Here is an 11,757-nt window from a genome sequence, read left to right on the forward strand (position 1 = left end):
AAGTCAGGCTGAGTTAGTGCCTACATTGTCTATACCAGGGGTAGGCAACCTCGGCTCTTTTATGATTCGTGGACTTCAACTCCCAGAATTCCTGAGCCAGCATGGCTCAGCTTGGAAACTCTCCCTTTTCCCTCAGCCTGGCTGGTTCAGGAATTCTGGGAGTTGAAGTCCACAAGTCATAAAGCGGCCTAGGCCTAGGCCAGGGGTAGGCAACCTCGGCTCTTTTATGATTTGTGGACTTCAACTCCCAGAATTCCTGAGCCAGCATGGCTCAGCTTGGAAACTCTCCCTTTCCCCTCAGCGTGGCTGGCTCAGGAATTCTGGGAGTTGAAGTCCACGAGTCATAAAAGAGCCAAGGTTGCCTATCCCTGGTCTATACAGTCAGCAGGCATCAGGTTTAATCTGGTGGCATCTTGCTAAGAGGGTAAGCAGAGGCTGTAGCTTGAATGATTAATAAATAGTTAAAAAAAGATAAACAAGCCAGACACTTTTATTTTAAGAGCGTTGTGGCACCTCCTTCAGCTGCAGCCACTTTTTGGATGATGCCTAGGTTGCTAATTTTTCTCAAAGCGTTCTGCACATTTGCAGGCATTAATTTGAAGTGTCACCTTTTAAAAATGGTTCCTGCAGTTTGACAGTGCTGTCCCTATTGTGCTAATATGTGTGGGAGAAAAGCCTGCCACATTTACTTTCAAACTGGAAGGGTTTTTTTGTTTTAAACAAAAGAATGTAGAAACCAGGATGAATGAATTAACAGTGCTCGCCAAGGTTTATTCACATGACACAATGGGGCATGGGCCAGCCAATCCCCCTTTAGCCTAGCACGTTCTGAGAACTTATCCTGAATGTTTCTGCTGGACAATCACACTCAGCCCCAACCTACTTCACCCGGTTGTGATGGGGAAAATTAAAGGAGAGAGTTCAACGTAGGCGGCCCTGAGATCCTAGAAGAAGATGGAAAATAAATAAGTTAATCATGAGTGAACACAACCTATGTGTAACAGATAGTTTTCAATGTGCAACCACAATTGGCACTGCAATTTCCATTGGTGGTGGTGAAGTGTGAGTCGTACCCGATTTTACGACCTTTTTTGCCACAGTTGTTAAGTGAATCACTGCAGTTGTTCAGTGAATTACATAACTGCTAAGCGAATCCAGCTTCCCCCATTGACACTGCTTGTCGGAAGTTTGCAAATGGCAATCACCCTAGCAATTGCAACTGGCATAAACATGATAGTTGCCAACTGCCCAATTTTTTAAAATAGTATTTTATTAATTTTCTTTTATTACAATTCATTAGTGCTTAATGAACAATGTGTTGTCTGGATTGATTTGTTTTGCTTAGTAATACAAGTTAAGTTCTTACTCTCCCATTTCTCCAGCTATTGATAAAATAAGTTCCATGTTTGAAAATATTCTGTGTCTTCTTTTTCTTTCATTCTCAATGTACGTCTATCTATTTCAGCACAGTCCTGTAGTTTCTTGATTATCTCTTCATCCAATGGTGTTTTTTCATTTTACCAGTGCTGAGCCAACTGCCCAAATTTTGATCACATGACTGGGGGGGGGGAAGGGAGGGAATGCCACAGCATTCTTTAGGTGAGTTCCTGGGAACTATTTGGGGAAAAAAAGAGGAAAAGTAGAGCTGGAACTGGGTAGAGTGAAATTATCTAGGTGGAACTGAAAACAGAATTATGTGCCATCAAGCCAATATCAACCCCAGCAATCACATAGACAAACTTTCTCCTAGATCAGACATCTCAAACTTGTGACATCACATGACGTTGTGCAACGTATCGGAGCTTTTTCTTCATTGTCAGCAATGGGGTGGGTGTGGTTTCCTTGTGATGCATCTGGCAGTTTGATACCCCTGTCCTAGATAATCTGTCCCCAGTCTGGGCCTTCAGGTCTTTTAATGACACAGTCATTGCCCTGTGATCAAGGTCATCCTCTTGTTGCTGGTTGGTGTCTCCATTTTTCCCCATCAACACTAGACCAGCAATCAAGTAAGCAATACTCCAATCAAGGAACTATCAATGGAGACAAACAAGCTAACAGTAAATCTAATCAAGGAAGCACCAAGGCCACTCCCACCAACACCTACAGACAAGTTATTAGACTATAAAATGAGAGCAAACCCCATGCTCCCTTCTAGCACTGATGATGTTACCTAGTTGGGTAATGAAAAGTCTGAAAGGAAACAACCAAGCTCAGGCAACCAAGGATCCCGTATTTCCTTCCATCTTTGCCAGCATTGTGAACTTTTTAAGGAATCTGAGTCTTTCCACAAGGTTTAAACAGGAACCCTTATATTAAGGTAGATTATACACTGTAAATTTTTTTGATAAATTACAAGTGATATTAGGATTAAAATAAAATGTAAGCTGATTAAATTTCCAAGCAAACTTGCGCCATGAAATAATGCATATTATTTTGAATTTTTTCCACAATCGCAAGGTTCCCCTTCTGCAAAGTGGCATACAGATCCATCTCTGAATATTTCTCACTATTTAAAAGACCAGTGGTTTAGAGCATGTTGATATATTTTTGTAAAGAAGCTTTCATTCTGATTTTCATTGGGTGCTTCTCTCCGTCTCTGCCCCCACTCCCCCCCTGCTTTCCCAGGTGCTGGGAAGAGAATCATGGGAATTAATTAAGAAAAATAATTTGCAGAAGTGCTAAAGCATTAAAATAACCAGCAGAGGGCAGTAGAGTTCTAGACTTCACATTTTATTGTTACAACACTAACTGGGAAAATGTTGAAAAGCAAAGTCTTGGGAATCTTTTCTTCAATTTATCAGCCTTCAAATTTCCAAACGTATGACAGTGTCAAACTGTAGCATTTTATAAATCTGATTTTCACCCCACCCCTACCCCATCACCAAAATGCTTGCCGACAGATTCCCCCCCCCCCCGACAAAATGTTTCTGAACCCACTTGGTGGGGTTTGATTTAGGCAGTGTATACATGCAGAGATTTTCAGTCAGGAAAAACAAAAAAAATGTATATCTGTAGCGTGTGATCTAAAATGACAGCTAAATTGTTTTATGTCCTTTGAGTATGATTTATCGTAATGGAATCCTCGATTCTCTGTGTTTGGGGTCTTGGCTACCGTGTCTTGGCTACCGTGCAAATGGCAAGGAAGATGTTGGTGTAGGAAAACAATCTTGCATGTTCTGAAGGTTGAGAAAGAGGACCGGTTTATATGTAGAACATAAAAAAGACAATAGATGCTCAGAACATCTAAGGGGAAGAAGGTTTTCTTCCTCCCCATGGCCATCTAGAGCAGACATGTCAAACACAAGGCCTGGGGGCCGGATCCGGCCCGCAAAGTGGTTTCATGTGGCCCGCAAAGCCATCCTGGAAACAGTGAGGGAACGGTCCCCACTGCCTTGGCCCTGGCCCAGAGACCCTCCTTCTGCCAGAGACCCTCAGATCTGTCCCACTCCTGCCCAAGCCCTCATAGGCACCCTTGATGCGAACGGTGTAGAGCTGGCCATGCCCACCCAGTAGGCCACACCCACTCCAGCCACGCCCAAACAGTAGGCCATGCCCACCCAGGCCACACCCACCCGGCCCCTTAAAGGCAACGGCAATGCTGATGCGGCCCTCAATGAAATTGAGTTTGACACCCCTGCTCTAGAGTGATTGAAGTAGTCACAAGGTCAACAGTTAGGAGATTATTAAGTTGCACAAACTGTCCATTCTGGCTGATGGGCTGCCCGCTTTTTCCGCGTTCATTCACTGTCTGCATTCAAATGGGAACTGCTTATTTTTCAATCATCCTTTGTATTATGATTTCAGATTACAGACAGGTTCAGGACACAAAAGGCCTTTTCGCCGGTCTGCAGCAAGGGAATTCTTTTCTGATTTCTTCACCCGTGTATACTCCCCCCATACCCTTTGATAGCTGTAAGGCTTTCTGAGCTGGATCATGTTCCTCGTTTTAATTACAGCTTTCTGGAGTGTGCTTATTTGATCATCCTCTGATACCTGGAGAGTTTTTATATGCTGAGGCTGCTTTTAAGTGAGATCAAATATGACTGCTGGTCATTTGGTTCCTGGCTGATTGAATGTATGATTTATATTAGCGTTGGGGGAAAAAAACCAGCAGCAAGGATAAGTTAAGAATTCAACTGCAGTGAACCTGGTGGAATATGGGTAGAGGTTTTGCAATGCACGGCCTGAAAAGTTGGTAGAAGAATAGAAGATACTATAGGCTGTCTTGTTCTAATAGCTAAGCTGGATATTGTTGTGCAAACAGGCCTGATGCAAAATTTGGACAACAGAGAAAACACAAAGTTTGCAGTTGAAACTTGACATCTGCAGATACACCCAATCTTTTTTCTTCCTAAATCAGGGATCTTCAAACTCGGCCCTTTTATGACTTGTGGACTTCAGTTCCAGCGTGCCTGGCTGAGGAATTCTGGGAGTTGAAGTCCACAAGTCATAAAAGGGCTAAGTTGAAGACCCCTGTCCTAAATCATCATAAGATTATAATACATGTAGCCTTGTTTGCTATGAACAATTAAAGATTTGAGACCTCCATTCTTACCTGAATGAGTCATTTGGATGCTGAGGACCAACTACTGCACTTTAGTGTGCAAGCAGACTTAGTTCTACCAAACTACGGTTAGTACTGTGGATTTGCTGGAGAAGATTCCACTGACTGGGATCACACAATAAGATAAGCCATTGTGGAGTTTCTTTAGCTTTGGTTGATCATAATATGAGAATCTGCCAGGTCTGTTTGAGTAGAATAGAGCTGGAAGGGACCTTGGACGTCTTCTAGTCCAGCTCTCAGCTCAAGCAGGAGAACATATACCATCTCAGACAGGTGAATGTCTAGTCTCTTCTTAAAAATCTCCAGTGATAGAGTGCCCACAATTTCTGGGGCTAAGTTGTTCCACTGGTTGATTGTCCTCACTGTCAGGAAGTATTTCCTTAGTTCCAGGTTGCTTCTCTCTTTGATCAGTTTCCAACCATTGTTTCTCGTCCTTCCCTCTGGTGCTTTCATGAACAACCTGGCCCCATCTGCCTTGTGGCAGCCCCTCAGATACTGAAATACTGCTATCTGAGGGGCTGCCATAAGGCAGAGGGGCCAGGTCATTTACCAAAGCACCAGAATAATGAATAATATTATGATTCTGCTCCACCTGGAAAGCTTAGTGATTAATGGTAGTATTAGATTAAAAACTTCTGCTTGGCTTCCAGTTCAGCTTCCCTCCAAGTACAGATAGATATTTTGGGTAGTCTGCAGCTCTCCTCTTGGCTCTTGCACATGATTGTTGGACATGTGTAATTATCACGTAGTGATGGCACTCTTACAACATAAATACGATTCCTCAAGAAGATAAGCAGAAACACACTGGCTTTGGAATGGAACAACTTTCCGCAGCCAACTTTCCCTAGCCATCCCACAGCCAACTTGCTGCAGCCACCTTGCCACGGCTAACTTTCTGCAGGAGAGTTCCACGTGGGATAACTCAACACGATGTTATCCACCAGTGTTTCTTTGACATTATTTCCACTGACAAAAATGGAAACAATGTAGTATGATGGTGGATAACATTGATCACATTGAGATAACCCACATGGATTGTCCTGTGGCCAGTTCTCCTGTGGCAAGATGGCCATAGTGAAATGGCCACGGCTGCACCACGTTGGCCATGGTGAGATGGCCAAAGCTAGTTGGCCACGGCAATTAACCCCTGGTGTTTAGCAAAACTGTGAGAGAGGCTCAACCATTGCCTTTTGCTTTCTTTTCTTCTGGACCCAGTTTATTATTTATTTTACTTTCTAGATATACTACTGTTCTACCTGAAGGAGCTCAGGAAATCAACAAAACATATTTTTTCCAGTAAAATAAACAATAGCATTCGGCCATACTGCAAAATACACACATATAGATGTTCCTATGGCTTCGTCCCTTATTGTCTTTGCATCAAGAGCTCTCTGTTCCAGGGGGCTTCATTCATGTAGTTATTCACTATTGCTCTGAACCTTGCTGGAATTCAGTAGAAAGTACCCAGCAATATGGGCGATATATTATTGTAAGAATACCAATGACCTGATTATTTGACAGATTTGATCATCCGCTCACACTGACATGCACACTTGGGGTTCTCCATTCTAACCTCTGACAGAGAAAATAGTTCTGTTGTGTAAAAAGAATTGGCTGCTTTCTTTTTTTTTTTGAAATGTACCAGCTTGGCCGAAACTTGCATATCACCTGGAGAGTGTAGCAAATCTATGCAATCATACTTGGTTTTTCGCTCTCTGAAACCGCATACATTGCTGGTTTTTCTTTTGTTTCATTTTAGCCAGGGAGGTTTATGCAAGGGGGTTTGCTGGTTTTCACTGCATTGTGCTTACCTGGCAAGGAAGCCTCACAGAGAAATTTTGTACCTGGAAGCTCGGATCTGGGGAAAAAAGGGAGGGACAATTCAGTGCTGCGGTGGGACACAGATATAGCTTTCTGGAACATGGGTGATCTTTGTGAAGCCTGCTACAAATTTAACTCGCTTTGATAGTCCAATGGGAGCAAAACATGTTGCAGAATATATATTTTTTTCAGCATGTATAATCTGAATGTTTAATGTAATGCTGAAGATGGTATATACATGCACGCAAGTGTCTTTGAGGATCATCTTCATTTTACTATTTTTTTAAGGAACTATAACATTTTCTCTACAGCTTCTTCATAGCTCTTAATTGCACTGGAGTAAAACAATCTAATACCGTGTAAAGAATGCAGAATGCAGTTAGATTCACAGCCTTGCTTAAAAACTGAAATGTATATTGAGATTAAGCCAATTGGGAGAATCAGCTCTAAGATAGAGAAAGCATTTCATAATGTCAACACACATCCTTATTTTCTTTGTGGAGCGGGGATGGGAGAAATAGTTAGGTTCTGTAGTATATCAAGGCAATTGACACTATTTGTTGTTGTTAGCTGCGAAATCGTGTCCGACCCATCGCAACCCTATGGACAACGTTCCTCCAGGCCTTCCTGTCCTCTACCATCTTCTGGAGTCCATTTAAGCTCACGCCTACTGCTTCAGTGACTCCATCCAGCCACCTCATTCTCTGTCATCCCCTTCTTCTCTTGCCCTCAATCTTTCCCAGCATTAGGCTCTTCTCCAGTGAGTCCTTCCTTCTCATTAGGTGGCCAAAGTATTTGAGTTTTAGCTTCGGGATCTGGCCTTCTAAAGAACAGTCAGGTTTGATCTCCTCTAGGACTGACCGGTTTGATCGCCTTGCAGTCCAAGGGACTCGCAGGAGTCTTCTCCAGCACCGTAGCTCAAAGGCCTCAATTCTGGTCCGACTTTCAATGCCATACATTGCAACTGGGAAGACCATAGCCTTGACTATACGCACTTTTGTTGACAGGGTGATGATGATTGACACTATGGGGTCTCTATATTTTAAATCCAGAATTTTCCAGAGTTGAGAAACTGTAACCTCTTTATCACGGTGTGGGATATCTGGCAATTATCTGCAAAAAGATTCTCCTGGAGCATTACTGAAGATTTTTGCTTAATTTTAAGAAACAAAAAAGCAAGCAGACAAAGAAGGAAAATAGATAGAAACTGATAAGACATCAAGTAGCATGTAGAGAATGAGATCTTAAGGGACTACTCAACATGGTAAGGTTTGTTATAATGATACACCTCCAAAAAAGAAAAGAAAAGGAAAGAAATAAAGGAAAGGAAAGCATACTCAGAGAGCATCAGCTTGAGCTACAAATATTCTCTGCTATCAGGACTACCCAACATTTTGGAATTTGATGTCTTTCAAGGAGGGCAGTTTTCATTAAGAAAACATAAACCAAGTACCAGCAGCTTGGTGAAGATACCCTGTTTTCCCCAAAATAAGACCATGTTTTATATTAATTTTTGCTCCAAAAGATGCATCAGGGCTTGCTTTCAGGTTAGGTCTTATTTTGGGGGAAATATGGTACTAAATGTGTCCATCTGGCTTACAATCTTAACTGGGGCTTATTTTTGGGGTAGGGCTTATATTACGAGCATCCTGAAAAATCAGGACCTATTTTCTGGTTGGGTCTTATTTTCAGGGTAATATGGTACATACGGAATGAGGATTGACTGTAAGAATAGTTTTTATTCTCTTGAAATCTGCATCCATCCTTTCTCCGTCTACTGACAGTAGATTTTAAAGCACTCTATCCAATTTGTAAGGGACGCGGTGGCTCAGTGGGTTAGGACGCTGAGCTTGTCGATCAGAAGGTCGGCAGTTTGGCGGGTCGAATCCCGAGTGCCGTGTAACAGAGTGAGCGCCTGTTACTCGTCCCAGCTTCTGCCAACCTAGCAGTTCGAAAGCACGTAAAAATGCAAGTAGAAAAATAGGGACCACTATGGTGGGAAGGTAACAGCGTTCCATGCGCCTTTGGCGTCTAGTCATGCTGGCCACATGACCACGGAGACGTCCTTGGACAAGTGCTGGCTCTTCGGCTTTGAAACGGAGATGAGCACCGGCCCCTAGAGTTGGAAACGACTAGCACGCATGTGCGGGGGAACCTTTACCTTTACCTTTTTATCCAATTTGTAAGCAGAGACATTTGGTACTGGATTTTCCCAGAGAGAGAAAGAAAATACTTTAGCCCCCAGGATATTTGTGGCCATCATTCCCCTCTGGCTTTCATTTCTTCTTCAACTCAGTGGCCACCCCCCCCTTTTTGTCTTCCTTTAATGGTAGGAAGGGAAAGGATTCTCATCTCCCAGCACAGAAAACAGCAGGAGCTAAGCTCCTGATCTGGGTTGATGCTGTCCATTTTTGTCTTTTATTGCTTCTTTGACTGACCTTGCCCTGGACCTGTAATTTCTGTCAAAAAAAGTACAAGTTATTGGACTGAATAAATATTTAAACTATCCTAATATTAATTGCAGTGGATGATGGCAAATTAACACAGAGCAGAAGGAGGACTAAAATCAGGGCAGTCCTCCTCAATATGGTGTCTTCCAGATGTGTTGGACGACTTCCTGTAATTCTGAACCAACCAGCTATTGGACATGGGAGTAGAAGTCCTACTGAGTTGGAACTATTTGGTGGGAGAAGCTGAACAAGACTAGAGCAATATTTCTCAATCTTGGGAACTTTAAGATGTGTGAACTTCAGTTCCCAGAATTCCCTGGTCAGCCAAGATTGAGAACACCTGGGCTAAAGTGTCTGCATTCTCTTCTCTGTTGCTCAATTAATATATTATGTCTACTTTTTATCTGTAGGGAATGGATTGGCTCCTTATTTTATGTAAAGAAGGTTAGATAAGCACTGAGGTCCCGAAGAATTGGTTGTGGAGAAAATAGCTGTTGCCCAGCGCTCATTCAGGCTGTGACAATTGCAGCTAAAGATGCACAGTCTTTGTGAACAGTGGCATAGAGCATAATGATAGGTCATTGTCCTTTATTACTTTACAGTAGTTGTTTTATAGGTATACATATGCAGTAGGGGTTTTTTTTTATAGCAATGAAGTCCAACCAGGAGTAAAGAGAAATAAACCTAGCTGGCATCCGAACTGTTGCTATTAACGTGTAAGCCATTTGGAGGAACACATTTCAAACAGATGATAATTGCTTAAAAGAAATAACAAATAATATAAAACCTGCCAGGAAGACTGATGTGTGTACTTATACACACTACAGACTAGAGTAAGCCCATAACTACTCTGAAGAGTCTATAAGTATAAGGTGAGAGAAATAATAATAATAATTCATTAAATTTAGATGCTGCTCATCTCCCAGTGACTCTGGGTGATTTACAAATTATTCAAACATTACAAACAAGAAAACAGAAATAAATAGGAAACATGGCAAAGACGCCAAGGAAAACAGTGCACACAATTGAAAGGGGAGCTTCAGTTACTCTTGCCAAAGACCTGCGGGAATAGCCAGGTGTTTGGGGGCCTTTGAAAGACCAATAGTTATTAGATTCAACTGTTTGAATCTATTCATGTCTGGTAAATTAGAAAATATATGTGGTAGTCACTTTGAATATGGACACCCAGGAAATGTGTCATATGAGTAAACAAGCAGTTGAAAAAAAAATTATATTATGCATCCAAGAATTTCCAGTCTTCTAGAGGGCAATTTGGAAAGTGCACAGATTTAAAACATCCTGATACTATATAATATATATATGTAATTATTAAGATGGATAGAAGTGCCTGGTTTGTTAGACTACAGCCGCCATCTTCCCTAAAAGAAGCCACCTTGCTAGTTATATTCCTCATCTCACTTTGGTGAGGTAATTAACATTTCTTGAAAGCAATGAAAAACATCGGTTTTTGTCATAAGTCTGCTTTCTTTAAATTGGCCCCTCAAAGCTTTCCTTTGTGGGATTTTGATTAAGCTTTAATTAAGGAATTAATTAATTTTAGGATTTTTCCTCTAAGACTTTTAAATATTCAATTCCCTCGTGCCATTTTAAGACTATGCCGGTTGTTTTAATACACTTCAAGCTTGTTGCCTAAATCTTACGTGGCATACATCTGATTATTATTATTATTATTATGATTTGTCACACAGTGAGATGTGGATTTGGCTTTTTTTTTATCCACCTACTGCATTTCTGTTTATTTGTTTTGTGTGGCTGCCCATCTCGTTTAAGCGACTGTGGATGGCTCATAACAATATTTTTAGCACTACCTGCTGATGAGAACGTAAACCTATCAAAAATGGAAAAAGAAGAAAATAATGTTGAACAGACAGGCCTTAATTGAATGTCAGACCTACTTTGTAACTACGTCTATCTAGATGCCATAAAAATGAACTGAACGCAATGAATGACTTTGTGTACTGGGGTGGGGACATTGTTGTGTTAATGTCAGAGTTGATTGCTATCATCAAGGCAGGTGGTTTTATTTCCCTTGGAAGTTTGTTGGAAAATTAAAAGGGAAGAGAGCATCAACAGGCATCTCAGTAGTATGGACAATGGTCTTGGGACAATAAAGAGCATCTTCTCCTGGACTAAGGGTGGGAAGAAAAGATAGTGGAGAGCTTGACAGAATATTCATCTTCATCTATATTTTTTAGAGGCAAGCTCAGAAATCATGACTGGAAACCAAATACAGCAGCAAGATACAGGTAGTCTATGACCACAACTGAACCCCAAATTTCAGTTGCTAAGCGAGACAGTTGCTAAGTGAAATTTGCCCCATTTTATGACCCTTCTTGACACAATTGTTAAGCGAATCTCTGTAGTTGTTAACTTACTAGCAGGGTGGTTAAGTGAATCTGGTTTCCCCATTGATTGAAGGTTTCAAAAGATGATCACATGACCCCGGGGACAGTGCAACCGTCCTATGAGTCAGTTGCCTGATCTGAATTTTGATCACATGATCTTGGGGATGCTGCATCTGGTCATAAGTGTCAAAAATGGTCATAAGCCACTTTTTCCAATGCCGTTGTAACTTCAAACGGTCGCTAAATGAACTGTTGTAACTCAAGGACTACTTGTATGGCAGTAAGTCTTTGGTGACTGTGCTAAGCGGGGATGGGCAGCTTCAAAGTTGTTCCTTTCTTCTGGCTCTCGAACTGTCAGTCACGTTGACTATATAGAGGGATTAATCTCTAGAATCTTTCAGAGCCTTGGGCAATTCACATAGAGCACACATGTCAAATTCACGATGTCACGTGACGTCGTGCAACATATCGGGACTTTTTGCCATTGCCGGCAATGGGGTGGGTGCGGCTTCTGGATGACGCGTCCGGCCCGCAAGCCGGCAGTTTGACACCCCTG

The sequence above is a fragment of the Vipera berus genome (genome assembly GCF_964194415.1).
Source record: "Vipera berus genome assembly, chromosome: 10".
Lineage (NCBI taxonomy): Eukaryota > Metazoa > Chordata > Lepidosauria > Squamata > Viperidae > Vipera > Vipera berus.